Consider the following 16,718-nt stretch of genomic DNA (forward strand, 5'->3'; position numbering starts at 1 on the left):
ACTAACTTTACTTAACTATCCTTGTTCACATGTTGATAGAAATTCCTAAAACTCTCGGAGAACTCAAAACATACAATTAACTAGCAGCGGAAGACTAAATGACTCATCTAATACATTCTACTCAACTCTTTGTTAATAAATTCTTATGCTAAATCCCAAGGCTTCTATAGTCCAGGCATCACACATCCATCCGCACCTCCTTGTCACCTTCCTTTGCTATAACTTTTCCTTTCCTTTATCTACAGTAAGAGGAAATGCATCTATAAGCAAAATTGCTTAGTAAGCGCTATCTAACTCACAAAACTCGAGTATGCATGTAAGCTGAAAGAAATTTAGAAACTGAATGCTCATCTAATAGCAAACGAAACATAGCATACTGAAATACTAAACATGTAAGCAAATCTAAACAACATGTCAGTATATAAGAAAGCTAAACTTGCTGAATTTTGAACTTATGTGAAGCTTATTTCTTTTGTTTGAAAACTTATACTTTAATACTTCAAGATAATAATCAACTTTCTTCTTGGGCCCAGGCGTAGTACCATCTTATGCGCGTTCCCTAATAGGTTGGGGTAGCGAGCCACCAATCCTAAAAGAGCAGACCTCGGTCTACCAGGGCCAAGACCTCGGAATTGGACACCTGGATTTGTTTAACGACAACCTCGGAAGTCGAGTACTAGCCTCTTAAATAAAGTAAAATACTTGTTATCTTTTATTACTTCTAATATATAATGCCTCGGCATTTTCTTTAAGCACCTTGTGTGCCAAAATCCCTAAAGTCTTGACTTTGGGATCTACTTAAGGCCTTGGTCTTTCTCTTTCTTTTCTTTATCTTTCTTACACTTGTTAATACTTCTAATAAAAGAATGCTTCTTTAAAAACTGAAATATTTAAACAAATTCTAACTTTGAAATGCATAAACAAAAATCTGCATACTATGATAATCAAAATTCTGCATACTATTCTAATCAAGGTTCTGCATTCTATGCTACACTATTTCTGCATACTATGCAAACATAAATTCTGCACTATAATACTTAACCAAACTGCACTATAATCTTTTTCTTTAAAAACTGTATTATAAGTTCCACCAAAAAATCTGCACTATAAACATTAAAGAAATCTGCACCATAAGCTCTTAAGAAATCTGCACTACAAGCTCTAAAGAAATATGCTCTAAAGAAATCTGCATTTTAAGTTCTAAGAAATCTGCACTACAAGCTTAATTAAAATCTGCACTATAGGCTTACATAAAAATCTGCACTATAAGCTTGATTGAAATCTGCACTATAGGATTAATTAAAATCTGCACCTATAAACTTAATTAAAATCTGCACTATAAGCTTAATTAAAAATCTGCACTATAAGCTTAATTAAAATCTGCACTATAGGCTTAATTAAAATCTGCACTATAAGCTTACATAAAAATCTGCATTATAAACTTAATTAAAATCTGCACTATAGGCTTAATTAAAAATCTTCACTATAAGCTTAATTAAAATCTGCAATATAAGCTCTACATAAAAATCTGCATTATAAGCTTAATTAAAATCTGCACTATAGACTTAATTAAAAATCTGCACTATAAGTGCTTAATTAAAATCTGCAATATAAGCTCTACATAAAAATCTGCATTATAAGCTTAATTAAAATCTGTACTATAGGCTTAATTAAAAATCTGCACTATAAGCGCTTCTTATGCTTCTAATTCAAGAAGAACAAAGGTCCGAAACTACTCATACTGCAGGTGAGAAGCACTTACCTTGCTTCCTGGACTCACAACCGAACAAAAAGGGCTTCTAGGACCTTGGTCGGTCGCCGGGGATGATGCCCTAACTCCCTTTCGTTTTCTGCCCGAGCTCCGCCATCGTACGCAGCAGAGAAGGAGAGAATGGTTTAAGTCACGGGAAAACATAGCATCAACCTATCCCTTTTTATAACTTAATATTTCTGTTAACTCCTTAAATAAATTCGCTACCTTTTCTAAACAAACAAATCCAACATCAACTAATCCCTTTTATAATATTCTGTTAACTATCTTAAATAAATTCGCTACCTTTTCTAAACAAACAAATCCAACATCAATTTATCCCTTTTATAATATTCTGTTAACTATCTTAAATAAATTCGCTACCTTTTCTAAATAGAAAAATTTGTTTGCCCACCTGGTTAACTGGGTTTTGACCGAGTCAAAGGTCGTGGGTTCAATTCTCGGCTTGGACATTTTTTTGTCGAAACTTCCTTCGTTTAGTAAAAATACCAAACGACCTCCAAAAATTACATAAAAATACTCTAAAAATCTCTAGAATATTTCTAAAATATTTCTAAATATTTTTAAGAACTTTTAGAACTCCTAATGAGGAAAATTGGGTCGTTACAATCCCCCATACCTTATAAAAAGTTCGTCCTCGAACTTAGAATAATTCTATAGCATGTTCTCTACCTTGTACCTGCATTAGTTAGCGTCCATAATCTAATGTACTAAGGAAAACCACATCAAAGGTATCTTAGGACCTCCTAACCTACTTTCAATGAACATAAGAATAAACAGTGACATAAGCATGACAACATAAACGTAAGCATGGTAGATGAACTAAACATAATGATAGACTCGATCACAAGCATGTCCATATGCATAGGCAAGAACATAACATGAACATAACGTGGACCTAAACATAAACGTAAATATAAATATAACATGACTTGAACATACTTGCATGCATACTTATAAACATACTATTGTGGTGGCCTAGTTGCACTTAGTAGTACCGTAACATAAGTTGTTGATCAGACAACTACCCTAGCGCTAGGTTGGTAGGGGTCCGAACTTAGGACCGGAGTTCCCCTTTATTCTGTCACGCTCACCAGGCTTAGGTCCCCGGATCATACCACCATCCCAGAACATATCTTGTTTGATTCTGGCGCGCTCACTGGGCTTAGGTCCCCAGATCATACCACCATCCCAGAACATATCTTGTTTGATTCTGGCGCGCTCACCGGGCTTAGGTCCCCGGATCATACCACCATCCCAGAACACATCTTGTTTGATTCTGGCGCGCTCACTGGGCTTAGGTCACCATCCCAGAACATATCTTATTTGATTCTGGCGTGCTCACCGGGCTTAGGTCCCCGGATCATACCACCATCCCAGAACACATCTTGTTTGATTCTGGCGCGCTCACCGGGCTTAGGTCCCCGGATCATACCACCATCCCAGAACACATCTTATTATGTAAAAGAAACTAAGCAGAATTCTTAACTTTATAAGCACTTCTAAACATCTCCCTATTCTGTACATATAATCTAATACTTCTAAGGATTTCTCTTTACTGTAAAGAATAAATAAAAGCATACTATAAATTAAATACTTTCTTACTTGAAGACGGCAAGGTTGGTGCTGATGTGTGATGCTGGAGAATAGGAACTGCTCTGATACCAACTTGTAACACCCCACCCTCCTCACTACTGGTCTGTGAGAGCGGAGCGCTACTGGACTACTAACTTTACTTAACTATCCTTGTTCACATGTTGATAGAAATTCCTAAAACTCTCGGAGAACTCAAAACATACAATTAACTAGCAGCGGAAGACTAAATGACTCATCTAATACATTCTACTCAACTCTTTGTTAATAAATTCTTATGCTAAATCCCAAGGCTTCTATAGTCCAGGCATCACACATCCATCCGCACCTCCTTGTCGCCTTCCTTTGCTATAACTTTTCCTTTCCTTTATCTACAGTAAGAGGAAATGCATCTATAAGCAAAATTGCTTAGTAAGCGCTATCTAACTCACAAAACTCGAGTATGCATGTAAGCTGAAAGAAATTTAGAAACTGAATGCTCATCTAATAGCAAACGAAACATAGCATACTGAAATACTAAACATGTAAGCAAATCTAAACAACATGTCAGTATATAAGAAAGCTAAACTTGCTGAATTTTGAACTTATGTGAAGCTTATTTCTTTTGTTTGAAAACTTATACTTTAATACTTCAAGATAATAATCAACTTTCTTCTTGGGCCCAGGCGTAGTACCATCTTATGCGCGTTCCCTAATAGGTTGGGGTAGCGAGCCACCAATCCTAAAAGAGCAGACCTCGGTCTACCAGGGCCAAGACCTCGGAATTGGACACCTGGATTTGTTTAACGACAACCTCGGAAGTCGAGTACTAGCCTCTTAAATAAAGTAAAATACTTGTTATCTTTTATTACTTCTAATATATAATGCCTCGGCATTTTCTTTAAGCACCTTGTGTGCCAAAATCCCTAAAGTCTTGACTTTGGGATCTACTTAAGGCCTTGGCCTTTCTCTTTCTTTTCTTTATCTTTCTTACACTTGTTAATACTTCTAATAAAAGAATGCTTCTTTAAAAACTGAAATGTTTAAACAAATTCTAACTTTGAAATGCATAAACAAAAATCTGCATACTATGCTAATCAAAATTCTGCATACTATTCTAATCAAGGTTCTGCATTCTATGCTACACTATTTCTGCATACTATGCAAACATAAATTCTGCACTATAATACTTAACCAAACTGCACTATAATCTTTTTCTTTAAAAACTGCATTATAAGTTCCACAAAAAAATCTGCACTATAAACATTAAAGAAATCTGCACCATAAGCTCTTAAGAAATCTGCACTACAAGCTCTAAAGAAATATGCTCTAAAGAAATCTGCATTTTAAGCTCTAAGAAATCTGCACTACAAGCTTAATTAAAATCTGCACTATAGGCTTACATAAAAATCTGCACTATAAGCTTGATTGAAATCTGCACTATAGGATTAATTAAAATCTGCACCTATAAACTTAATTAAAATCTGCACTATAAGCTTAATTAAAAATCTGCACTATAAGCTTAATTAAAATCTGCACTATAGGCTTAATTAAAATCTGCACTATAAGCTTACATAAAAATCTGCATTATAAGCTTAATTAAAATCTGCACTATAGGCTTAATTAAAAATCTGCACTATAAGCTTAATTAAAATCTGCAATATAAGCTCTACATAAAAATCTGCATTATAAGCTTAATTAAAATCTGCACTATAGACTTAATTAAAAATCTGCACTATAAGTGCTTAATTAAAATCTGCAATATAAGCTCTACATAAAAATCTGTATTATAAGCTTAATTAAAATCTGTACTATAGGCTTAATTAAAAATCTGCACTATAAGCGCTTCTTATGCTTCGAATTCAAGAAGAACAAAGGTCCGAAACTACTCATACTGCAGGTGAGAAGCACTTACCTTGCTTCCTGGACTCACAACCGAACAAAAAGGGCTTCTAGGACCTTGGTCGGTCGCCGGAGATGATGCCCTAACTCCCTTTCGTTTTCTGCCCGAGCTCCGCCATCGTACGCAGCAGAGAAGGAGAGAATGGTTTAAGTCACGGGAAAACATAGCATCAACCTATCCCTTTTTATAACTTAATATTTCTGTTAACTCCTTAAATAAATTCGCTACCTTTTCTAAACAAACAAATCCAACATCAACTAATCCCTTTTATAATATTCTGTTAACTATCTTAAATAAATTCGCTACCTTTTCTAAACAAACAAATCCAACATCAATTTATCCCTTTTATAATATTCTGTTAACTATCTTAAATAAATTCGCTACCTTTTCTAAATAGAAAAATTTGTTTGCCCACCTGGTTAACTGGGTTTTGACCGAGTCAAAGGTCGTGGGTTCAATTCTCGGCTTGGACATTTTTTTGTCGAAACTTCCTTCGTTTAGTAAAAATACCAAACGACCTCCAAAAATTACATAAAAATATTCTAAAAATCTCTAGAATATTTCTAAAATATTTCTAAATATTTTTAAGAACTTTTAGAACTCCTAATGAGGAAAATTGGGTCGTTACACGATCCCTATCCGTCGGTGGGTAATTCTCTGGCAAACTCTGGCTAGCTCAAACCTCCTTGACAGTGGAGAAACCTTACCACAAACACTTGAATACACACTCTTGATCACCAAGAGAACTTTAGAGACTCTAATAGGGGTTAACCACTCCTATTGTCGTCACCAAGGCTAACCACCCTGAGCTTTATTAAATAGAGCTTGGGAAGAAAACATCAAGCTATTTTTCCCTTACCTGTCGACTGGCCTCGTGTGGAATTTGACTATTACATGCCAACAGCTCAATATCAGTTGACTGATAAACTCTAAACCTAGGGTTTACCCCGAGTACATTCTCTCAACACTCGTCCTCGCCCGCACAACCATGACCTTGCCTTCTAGCCATCTTCCATTAGCCTTGTGTCCCTCGGATGCTTCCCTATCCTTCACGTCTTGCCTTCAAGATGCTTTCTTCAGCCTTATTCTTGTTGTCGGGTCTTCTTATGGCCTTGCCTTTTAGCCTCCTCCATTAGCCTTGCGTCCCTCGGATGCTTCCCCATCCTTCACGACTTGCCTTCAAGAGCTTCCTTCGGCCTCGATCTTCATCCTTGCCATGCCACACTTGGACTTACGTTGCCAAGACTACATACTTGGACTTATACCGCTAAGACTTCACTTTGACTTAAACCTTTCCAAGATCCCACTTGGACTTTGTCTTTACCAAGATCATACTTGAACTTTTCTTATTAGCATCCTGCACACTCATAAGCTCATATCAAATACAACAATAATCATAACTTAAACTTTTGCCCAAATATCAAAACCTAGGGTCACATAGATTGCTCCAACAATCTCTCCCTTTTTAATGTTTGACAACCCATTTAAGTTAGGGAAGCAATATAACAATACAAATGCAAATAATATGCAAACCAACTCATGCATAAATCATGGAACCTAATCATAGGCTTTCCCTTCACCTAAGCTCCCCCTTGAGCTAGGATTTTTCACAAAGGCAAACTTCTCCCCTTTGCAAATAAATAAGTAATCTATTCATGCTTATATCATGGAACCTAATCCTAGGCTCCCCCTTCACCTAAGCTCCCCTTGAGTTAGAATTTCTTACAAAGGTATTTAGGTTTCCCACTTAAACCTAAGCTTCTCTCCCTTTGTCATACATAAAAAAGAGTTCCAACAATATTTCAATTATTAAACTCTTTATCCTCTAATGATCATAATTATCATGTATTAATTCTCCATAAGATTACATATATGTTTACCATCCTTTTTTGTCATTTCCTATTTCTAAAAAACCAATTTTAGCCTATATCAATTGACTATCATAGACCCCAATGAACTGATCTCATTGAAATAACCTTACAGAACCATTTTATACTTGATGAACACTGCTACCAATCGATTGATATCTAAGCCAATTAGCTGACACCCTATTTCAACCCCAAACAGTATTTTGTACCTAATTTCAAAAATACACCAAAAATTTCATAGACCTCTAAAAAATTCTAAATTTTGTGGAGAGGCATATTTTGCCAATGTCTAGTTGGGAAAAAGATAATATATAAAAATATATTTATCATGGATCCTAAGATTAACACAAAGCCTAAAACTATCTAAATGGTTCAATTTACTCTTATTCAAAAGTCCTAGTTTTGACTTCCTCTTGATGTATCTGCCCATACTAAACTATAATGCATCCCTAGCATTAGTTTATATGACATCTATACATCTAAAACTAATTTTCATGCAATGTGAACTCAATTTCATATTTTCATAAATGAAACACATCTCATATGTGACAATTCCTTAGGTTTGAGATTTAAGTCCATTTTCAGACAATTTTGGCACATTTCATGACCCATATAGAATCTCAAGTAATGTTCACTTGAGATCTATTGGTCATGGGTCCCAAATTGACTCTTTGAGCTCCCTCTAGAGCTCTTAACCTTAGCCACCTCTCTAGATGACTCATCCATTATGGCTAGGCCACATCAGTGTACCTTGAGTGATACTTGGCCTATAAACTTGACTTTCTTAACCTTACACATTTTGTCCTTGATAATTTCTCCTTATCCTTAAATGATCTTCCCTTTACATTTCTTAACCACTCCTTGCTATAGTCATATGTAATCCTAGCATAAAACTCTTTCTTAGCCTTGGAGGGACTGAATCAATATCCCAAACCTAATCTATCATTTTTGAGTCTTTGACTATCCAAAATATTATCAAGTCCATTAGATCTAATACTGAATCTATCTAGAACTTTTTATAACCTATCAACCTTTTCCCTTAAAGCTTGATTTTCTAATTCTAGTTTTCTAACCCTAGAATCAACTTGTCCACCATGGACACTTCTAGAGCTACCTACCTTTTTAGGCATGTGTCTCCCCTTCTTGGGATTAATGCCTAGATCCTTCACTACCTTTCTCTCCTTTGTGATGGTAGTTTGGTTCTTGTTAGTTCTAATCTCTACATATGATTTCCTAGGGTTATTAACCATGTTAACCCTATTTCTATCATTGTACTTAAATCCAAAATTATGTATGGCCAAATAATCTACATTATTTCTAGCATGCATAAACCTTAATCTTGAATTAAGATTTGAATTGAAATTCAAGTTAGGGTTTACCTCTCTACTTACCATTGTAGCTCCCCCCTTGACTCGAGCATCCACATGGCTTCTTCCACTTCCTCATATACTTCCTTTTGATTTCCTCCTTCCTTGGGCACTTTGTGTGATAGTGACCCCGCTCACCACACGTGAAGCAAATGATGTGCCATTTCTTCTTGGAACCCTCCTTCTTACAATCCACATTAGATTCTAAATGAACTTTCGTAAGTTTAGGACTTACCTTCTTAAGAAAGGGGAATCTACTCTTATAGTTTCTCATCTCCCCGTACTCAAAGCACTTGATATGAGCTTTAGTGCTCTTCTCGGTAGTTACATTAAGGGTTGAGCATCCAAGACCTCTTCTTCACTTGTCTTGAATCATTCTTCCTCCTTTGAAGATGTGGACGATTACACATCCTCCTCCTCTTTAGATTTTGATCTTGTCTTCACATTCAATTGGTCTTTCGCCTCCTCTTGGACCAACAAACCCTTCTCCTTGGGCTCCTCCACTTCTTGGATTCATGTAGGATCTTCATAAAGTACAATTACCTTCTTCCAATGGTCACTTGCACTCTTGTATTCACCTACATTAAACAATACCTTAGGAGACCAGATCCTCTAGTCCACAAAAAAGTAGACCAGGAGATGGACCACTTGTAATTATGGTCGGATAGTGGGCATGCTCCGACCATAATTGGTTATGATATCTCCCTGTGTTCAACATCCGCCCACATTGTAGTTTGGATCGAAGCAGGTGGTCGAAGGCTGCTCGGAGGCTGTCGACGGTGGGTAAGTGGTCAGGCTATCGAGCATCGAGCGGGGGGTAGCCTCTGGCCACCTGTCCCAATCCAAACTATAATGGGGGGGGGGGACGGTGAACCCAGAGAGAGATCACAACCAATCATAATGAGATCACTGCCACGATCTGACAGCAATTGCAAGTGGTCCATCCCCTGGTCTACTTTTTTTGGACCAGGGGATCTGGAGGAGGCCATAAATTTATTAAAATTTTAGTTATCTCCTTATCCGACTCCAATTGTAGTCTTTGCGCCTCGATCCAATATCAATGCCGAAGATAGTTCCCCTTCTTGTTCGTCGGAGCTTCGAAGGGATATTCTAATGCCACCTAATGGTCCCAATCCATTTGGAATCAAGTCCCCAATTGCATTCTCTAATACTTGAAGTCTCCTTCCTCATATGATGGTAGAATTGGGATATTCCATCCTAATGGTCCTTCCGACTCTATCGTCTTCCTCTACCGTTTACTCCTTTAGGCGGTTAGTCCTTCAAGAGCGCCCTATATGATCGAAAAGATGCTGAAGGGGGGAGGGGGTGAATAGAGTTCATAAAAAATTATGACTAAAAACAAGTTACACGACAAAAATAAGAAGGAAAGGAAACATAGAAACCAAGCGCTAACACAAGTCATTTTTTACTTGGTTCGAAGTCTTCAATGACTCCTACTCCAAGGCCCGCACTCATCGAGTGCTTTCATTGGGCAATCACTATAAGTTCATAAAAGTATTACAAAAGTTGAGTATAAGAACTGAAAATAACAAAGTTACCAACAAATAGAAAGGAAAATGAAGTCTCTTGTTCCTCCAACTTTGGAGTAGCCTTTCGATATTGTCAGAGCCTTTTCAGAGTAGCACTTGAATATAAAAGTCATAATAGTTGATGGTATGAAGTTGTTAGTCGAAAGGCTTTATATAGGCCCATTCCAGGTGATTGGAACTCCTCCGAGCGCCTGGACTTTTGCTGACATGGTGAGCTCTCGTCGAAACTCCATCTGTGAAGTTTATCCACTTTCGGACGCCTAGACCATTGACCTGGGTCTGACCAGTCGTTGCGCTCCAAATCAGCTTTAGAATAACTTTTCAGGTCTGAGCGCTTGGACTAACTCTGGGCGCCCAAATCGCCCGGGTGCACCACCCTGGCGAGCTGGTCCAAGTGCCCGGACCAGATCCGAGGGCCTTTTGGGCGCCCAAACTCCTCTTTTTCAGCCTTTTTCCCTATAAAAAAAGAGTTCATCCTCGGTAACAAAAATAAGTATATTCTACAAAATAAAGTTAGCTCAATTCAGTAAAATAGTAGTAATTAGATCCTGTTTCCTCGAGACCCGGATCTAGTAAAGGTCTCAACTTAGGTTTTCCAAATAGACCTAAGTTAGACCGACGTCTATAATTCCCTCAACAGGGAACGCATCCTTACTGGATCTCTCCTCCACTTGCTTACCTCTACTTATCAACTACAATCACTTAACTTGTTTTTGACCTACTAGGTCTTCCTACTAATTGTCAGGTCTGCAGATCCAATTTGAGTTCGGCCGGTTGTTAGATCCCACATACCCAACCGGACTTCCCACCAAATATCGAGTCCCGCAGACCTATTTGAAATTCGCACCAGCTATCAGACCCCGTGGGTCTAGCTAAATTTTAGTCTGGTATTAGGTCCTTTGGACCAGTCAACTCCTACACACTTGGTAGAAATGTTAGACAAATAATGCATCTATCTTTAACCTATTTGTCATATATCAAAATCAGATTATTAGTGCAACCTACACAAATAATCTCTCCCTTTTTGATGTAATGACAACTTGGGTTAAAATTAGTAAAACAAATGTAAATAAGCATTAAGCATGAAATGTTTAAAGTGAGTTGATTTTTTTAACCTAACCCACTATCCTCCCCCTTTGGCATACATCAAAAAAATAATACATGAAGCATAAAGGTTTAGCCAAAAAAAACTCTAAACTAGCAAAAAGATTTTCAAATAGGTATGGAAAGTACTTCAAAGAACGTTGAAAACAAGGTTTTGAAAAACTACTTGAAATAGAAAGTTCTAATTTTTACAAGTAATGTTTTCAAATAAAAACCATACAAAGATAAAGACTCAAGGTCATTTCAAGGAGGAACAATTGTTTTTAAGAAAATTTTATAAGGAATTTCAAATTTTGTAAAATAATTTATACAATAGTATTTGAGGAGTTTTTAAAAAAATAGTAGGGAAGATTTGAAAGGAGTTTCAAATTTTTCCAATGGTTTTCAAAGGTTTAGATTTTTCAAAAAAAAATATTTTGCAAAAAATTTGAAAAAGACTAAGTTTTAAAATGTTTTACAAACATTTGAAGATATCAGTGTAAAGAAATAGCACAAAAAACTTTTTGAAAAGATGAAAAAAGTTTTCAAATTTGGAAAGGCGGTATTAAAAATGCAACCGGTATTGAATAACACAAACAAACTGAAGTAAATGATAGCAAGCATAATGTGATAAAAATCAAATCACACACACTAGCTGAAGTAATAGAAAACATCTAGTAACCAAAGTATAGATCTAAGAATATCAAGTCAGGAAAATGTAGTAGAAAAGTAAACTACTAAGATGACGAAGAAGAGGGGCTAGAACCCCATGATTGTAACATGTCCATCAACTCAGTATGATGAGTCTAGTCTGCCTCTCGAAGACCAAAACTATCCTGTCGAAGATTGGAGACTTCTCGTCGAAGATTGGAGACCTCCTGTCGAAGACCCGCCATGGATGCCTCAAGTCTAGTAACTCTGTCATCTAAAGTATGAGGGACTGGAGGTGGAGCTATAGTGATGATGCGTCTATTTTATTCATTTCTCCTTTTTGGATCCAAAAAGGTCATCACTACGTCACGAGTGGTTAGAAGCAGAATGCATGTGACTAAGACTCTATAGAGAGCATAGTCCTGGACTCTAAGGGTGACTGATCGAATAGGATCACAGTCGGTACACACTGACCTCCCAAAAAATATGAATATATCATATCGAGCATAATATGTGAGTAGGGATCGCCAAATGGTGGATCCCGAGGGGGATAGCACTGGAAGGGGCATGCGGATGGTCATAATCTTAAAAAGTCCCAGATGATAGTAGGGGATCACGTAACATTCGTACAAGCGACCTTAGTGGTGTAGGTAAGATCATTAACTCTAACTAAGTTATTATACAGTTCAGTGCATAGTTTGATGTTTACTGAACTTAAACAATAAACTAACCTCTACAACCTATAATAATCAATAACCTCTACACTAGGAATGCATAATCTCATGAAGAAACTCCTATCTAAGTATCTAGAAAGTAGAGAAACATATATGGTGGAGGAAAATCTAATTCTAAGTTCATCAATAGGAAACCTAGAGTCTATACTAATAGTCAAGGGATCAACACTAGGATATGATCATTTCCTAATTAACAAAAACATTCAAAATAAAATAAAATACTAAATAAAACAAATAAAATAAATTTTAGGATTAAAATATTACCGATGCATTGTGAATATTTATAATAGGACTGACGACCTCGGTTGATCCACACGGTGTCTTAAGAATCAAAAATTTAAGAAGTTGTGGGAAAAAAATTTTCTTACTTTTGGAGCTCGATGAAGAACAAAAAGAAAAGAAGAGGTGTGAGGAGGAGGGGGCGTCCGATGTCCCCTTAAATAGGTTGGTCCGCGTGCCTGGATTTGTAGGTGAGGTGGGGCGCCTGGATCCCTCTTCCGAGCGCCCACCCCTGGTTTTCGGTCCCTAGTTTGTATGGCAGGTTTTTTTAAATGTAATTAAATTAAGTTAAATATTTAATTGAATTGGTGAAAATTAATTTAAGTTGAAACTTATGTTATTTACAAATTAACTAAGTTGTTAAAAAAATTAATTTAAGTTGAAACTTAGTTTATTTACAAATTAACTAATTGTTAAAAAAATTTAATTTAACTTAATTAAATAAGTTGTTTAAGAACAATTTAGTTTATGTTTAAAAGTTAAAAATTAATTAAGTTGTTTAAAAATTAGGTGGTTGAAAAATTAATTTAAGTTTAAGTCAAAAATTAAAATTTAATTTCAAATTAAGAAATTAATTTTAGTTAAGAGATTAACTTTAAAAAAATAAATTAAACTTAAGTTAAGAATTAATTTATGGTAAAGATTAATTAAGTTATTTAATAAGTAATTTAATTAGTTAAAGTTTTTATAATTAAGTTAATTAAAAATTAATTTAAGTTAAGAATTAATTTATTGTAAATGTAAGATCTTGGGAAAATTTAATTAATAGGGTTATTTGGAAAATAGCCTTATAGAATTTTTCCGAAATTTCCAGAAATTTTCTGGGAATTTTTCCGAGCTCGTAAGACGGGTTTTGAGGGGATCAATTTTGGGTTCGGATTAAAGCCTGTTTGGGATACCCGTTTAAGTGAGGAAAAGTTTTAATTATAAATTTCCTTTTCTTATTTCTTTTTCCCGAACCCGACTTAATCCTTTAGCCGATACTTCTTCCTCTCTTCTTCCCCGACTCCCTTCCTCTTCGCTCTGTTCTCTCTCGCGGGCAAGCGACGGCGACGGGGGCAAGGCTCCAGCTCTGGCAATCCTTCTCCGCTGGCATCGACGCCTATTAATCTCAGATCCGGCTGGTGTTCCTTCCTCTCCTCACTGTTGCCAATCAATTCTCGAGCCCTAACCTCTCAATCGATGGCCGACCATCGCTCTTCGCATGAAGTCGAGTTAGCAGCGCCTGAGGTACACGCGGTGCCCTAGTTGAGATCTTGCAGTGGGTGCGATTGATTCCAATCCGTGTCTCCTCAAGTTGGATCGGATTGGGCGACACCTCCTAGAGGCAACCGATCGAGGTAAGGTTTCGTGTTCTATGTGGGATATTGAGATAATCGTGTAATCGATTCTTCCTTTCCCTTGCTCACCAGAGGTATCCGGTTGGTGGACAGCAGCTGGATTAAGGCAGTGAGGTGAGGTGCTGTTTTGGTGGAGTATTTGCTTGATTCCGGCCACCACATCCCTGTCAACAAATTGGCACATCTGAGACAAGGTTAGGTTATCATTTAGGTGGTTGTTTGGATTTGGGATATCCAATCTTGATCTCTTTTCTTGTTCTGATCAGTGATTTTATAGCTTGACCTGTTCTTGATCCGATCAGTAGGGAGGAATCCAGGTTTATTCTGTGGTTTCTTTGATCCAGCAATTCATCTTGTTGCTGGCAGCAACAATCCCTGCTGTGGATCAACAATCATGGTTGGAGGTGAAGTGGTGCTCTGTGGTATTCTTTGTCCAGCAGATCACCTTGTCTTTCCAGCCAGCTCAGTTGGTTTCCAGCAGCTCACTTTGTTCCAGCAGAGGCTGTAAATTAGGTAAGGATTAGGTGTTATAGATCATGTTTCGAATTTGGATATTTGTTAGATGATCATGTGTTAGATGATTAGGTATGATCTTGATACCTATTGATAATTAATCATCATTAGGTTGTGTAGATTAATTAGGTTATATGGATTTAGGTTTTGGATTTCTATCTACAGGGTTGTTTGGGGTTAAGGTAATTAACCCTAATTAACCGTTAGAAAAGTTGAGGGATATGGTTTAGGGTTTATCCCTAAATTTCTATTTAGGATTTATTTAGCTATTTGTTGTATTCTAGCTAAATAAAAGTAAATGTATTTGTTTACACAGGACTCTGATTCGAGACGGGCGTCTCGACTTCGGATTTGGATTGACTGTACTTTCTAATGGATGCGGGTACCCTTTGACTTATCTTTTGATAGTGTCTTATGATATGTGCAGTTTATATATACTTACTAGTGTTGGTAGTTAGTATTTTCCTGGGTTTAGTTTAGTTGATACCTGATACATGCTTCTATTGTTATCTACTATACATTAGGCTGGTATACCTTTACTTCTTACCATGTGTATATATGTTCGTGGATATGGATATTTATAGTGCTTCACTATACTGGATTAGTTGTTATACATGCTGGATATGTGATGTTGGGTTTATGCTGTTTATTATCATCGTTATATATGTGTTTGTCTGTTTGGCATCTACACATATGGAGGATATGTTCAGGTATGACATATTGTAGCCGCATGCACCATATTGCATGATTGCATACTGGGCGATTGACGACTCCATTATTGTTGAGCTCGTCGGCCGGCTACATTGACCTGCGCACCACGTGACCACTACATGGGTAGTGGCACAGCACACAGGGTGTGTATGGTAGGTTGCCTAGGTTCCACTCATGGGTAGTGTGATAGGCAGCGTGGTAGCACACCGGGGTCCCTCCCCGTCATTGTGTACCGGGAGATGAGAGCATTGCACTCCCTCGTATAGTTGAGGTTGGAGGATAGGTGTACTCCGGTGCATCCCGTCCACTCGGTCACTCTTCAGGGGTAGTGAAGGCAGAGTGCACGGTGTCACAGCACTACCCACGCGGTCTCACCATTGTGTGAGATCGGGCGTCGGGGTGACCATGTCATATCGCATCATACGCACGTATTGCATTTATTGTGATTGTTGCGTATTGGATGGTGCACTTGGGTGATTGATATAATTGACGTCATCTGGATACATGCGTATTTGCTCTGACTATCTTTATCTGTGTATGTCCACAGTCATTCGCCCGAGCCTCGCAGGTGAGTACAGTTTATTTCAGTTATGCACTTCTTATATTCTTGCAGTAGATTGTATTTCATGCTTATTGTTGACAACCGCAGTTTATTTAGTTATGCATACCTGTTATACTTAGGAGACTGTACTATATATGTATACTGTTAGGATGCTGTACCGTAGGATGGTTGCTGGTAGTTATATGTTGCTGTACATATCTATTGGATTACCTGCTGAGTTCTTTGGACTCACCCCGTTGTTACTATTTTTCAGGTTGAGGCTGTCGGGAGATATTCCAGTCGCTAGCCCCATTATCGCGAGGATTTTCTTTGTCGGATTATATTTTGCTTTTGCATCTTATATACTTGTATGGTGGGTTTGTATTGTGGACTTTATATCGAACACTTGGGTTTACTACTTTTGGTTTTCCGCTGCGGATATATTTTCATTACTTCGTGGATTTTGTCTTTCCTCGTTGTAGTGGAGTAGGATGTTTACATATATCTTCGAGATTCTATATCGTCTTTTCTTATTAAACTGCGTGGATTGATTATATGTTGAACTGTGTGGAATGTTGATATAAACTGCGTGGTTTGTTTCTTATTTGTATTGTATTGTTCCGGCCGTGTGTGGCCGAGGTATAGATATATGTATTCTGGATTCATATTGTCATCCGTACAGGGGAGATGTTGTCGAAATTTCTTCGGACAGGGACCACCTGGGGCGTGACAGTAAATATTAATTAAGTTGTTTAATAAGTAATTTAATTAGTTAAATTATTTAATACTTAGGTTAATTAAAAATTAATTTAAGAATTAAATTATGGTAAAGACA

General features: G+C 37.1%; 1 long non-coding RNA gene across 2 annotated transcripts; it reads left to right on the forward strand.

Moving 5' to 3' along the window:
• The first annotated feature begins 13,738 nt into the window (after positions 1 to 13,738).
• On the forward strand, positions 13,739 to 16,219 carry LOC122049481. 2 transcript variants are annotated; one of them, XR_006130967.1, is made up of 4 exons: positions 13,739 to 14,118; positions 14,191 to 14,312; positions 14,385 to 14,631; positions 16,158 to 16,219. It is a non-coding gene; the product is annotated as an uncharacterized LOC122049481 (long non-coding RNA). The 2 variants fall into 2 exon arrangements; XR_006130966.1 differs by lacking the exon at positions 16,158 to 16,219 and adding an exon at positions 14,948 to 15,008.
• The last annotated feature ends 499 nt before the right edge of the window (positions 16,220 to 16,718 follow it).

This window comes from Zingiber officinale, chromosome 2B, assembly GCF_018446385.1.
Source record: "Zingiber officinale cultivar Zhangliang chromosome 2B, Zo_v1.1, whole genome shotgun sequence".
In the NCBI taxonomy this organism is placed as follows: domain Eukaryota; kingdom Viridiplantae; phylum Streptophyta; class Magnoliopsida; order Zingiberales; family Zingiberaceae; genus Zingiber; species Zingiber officinale.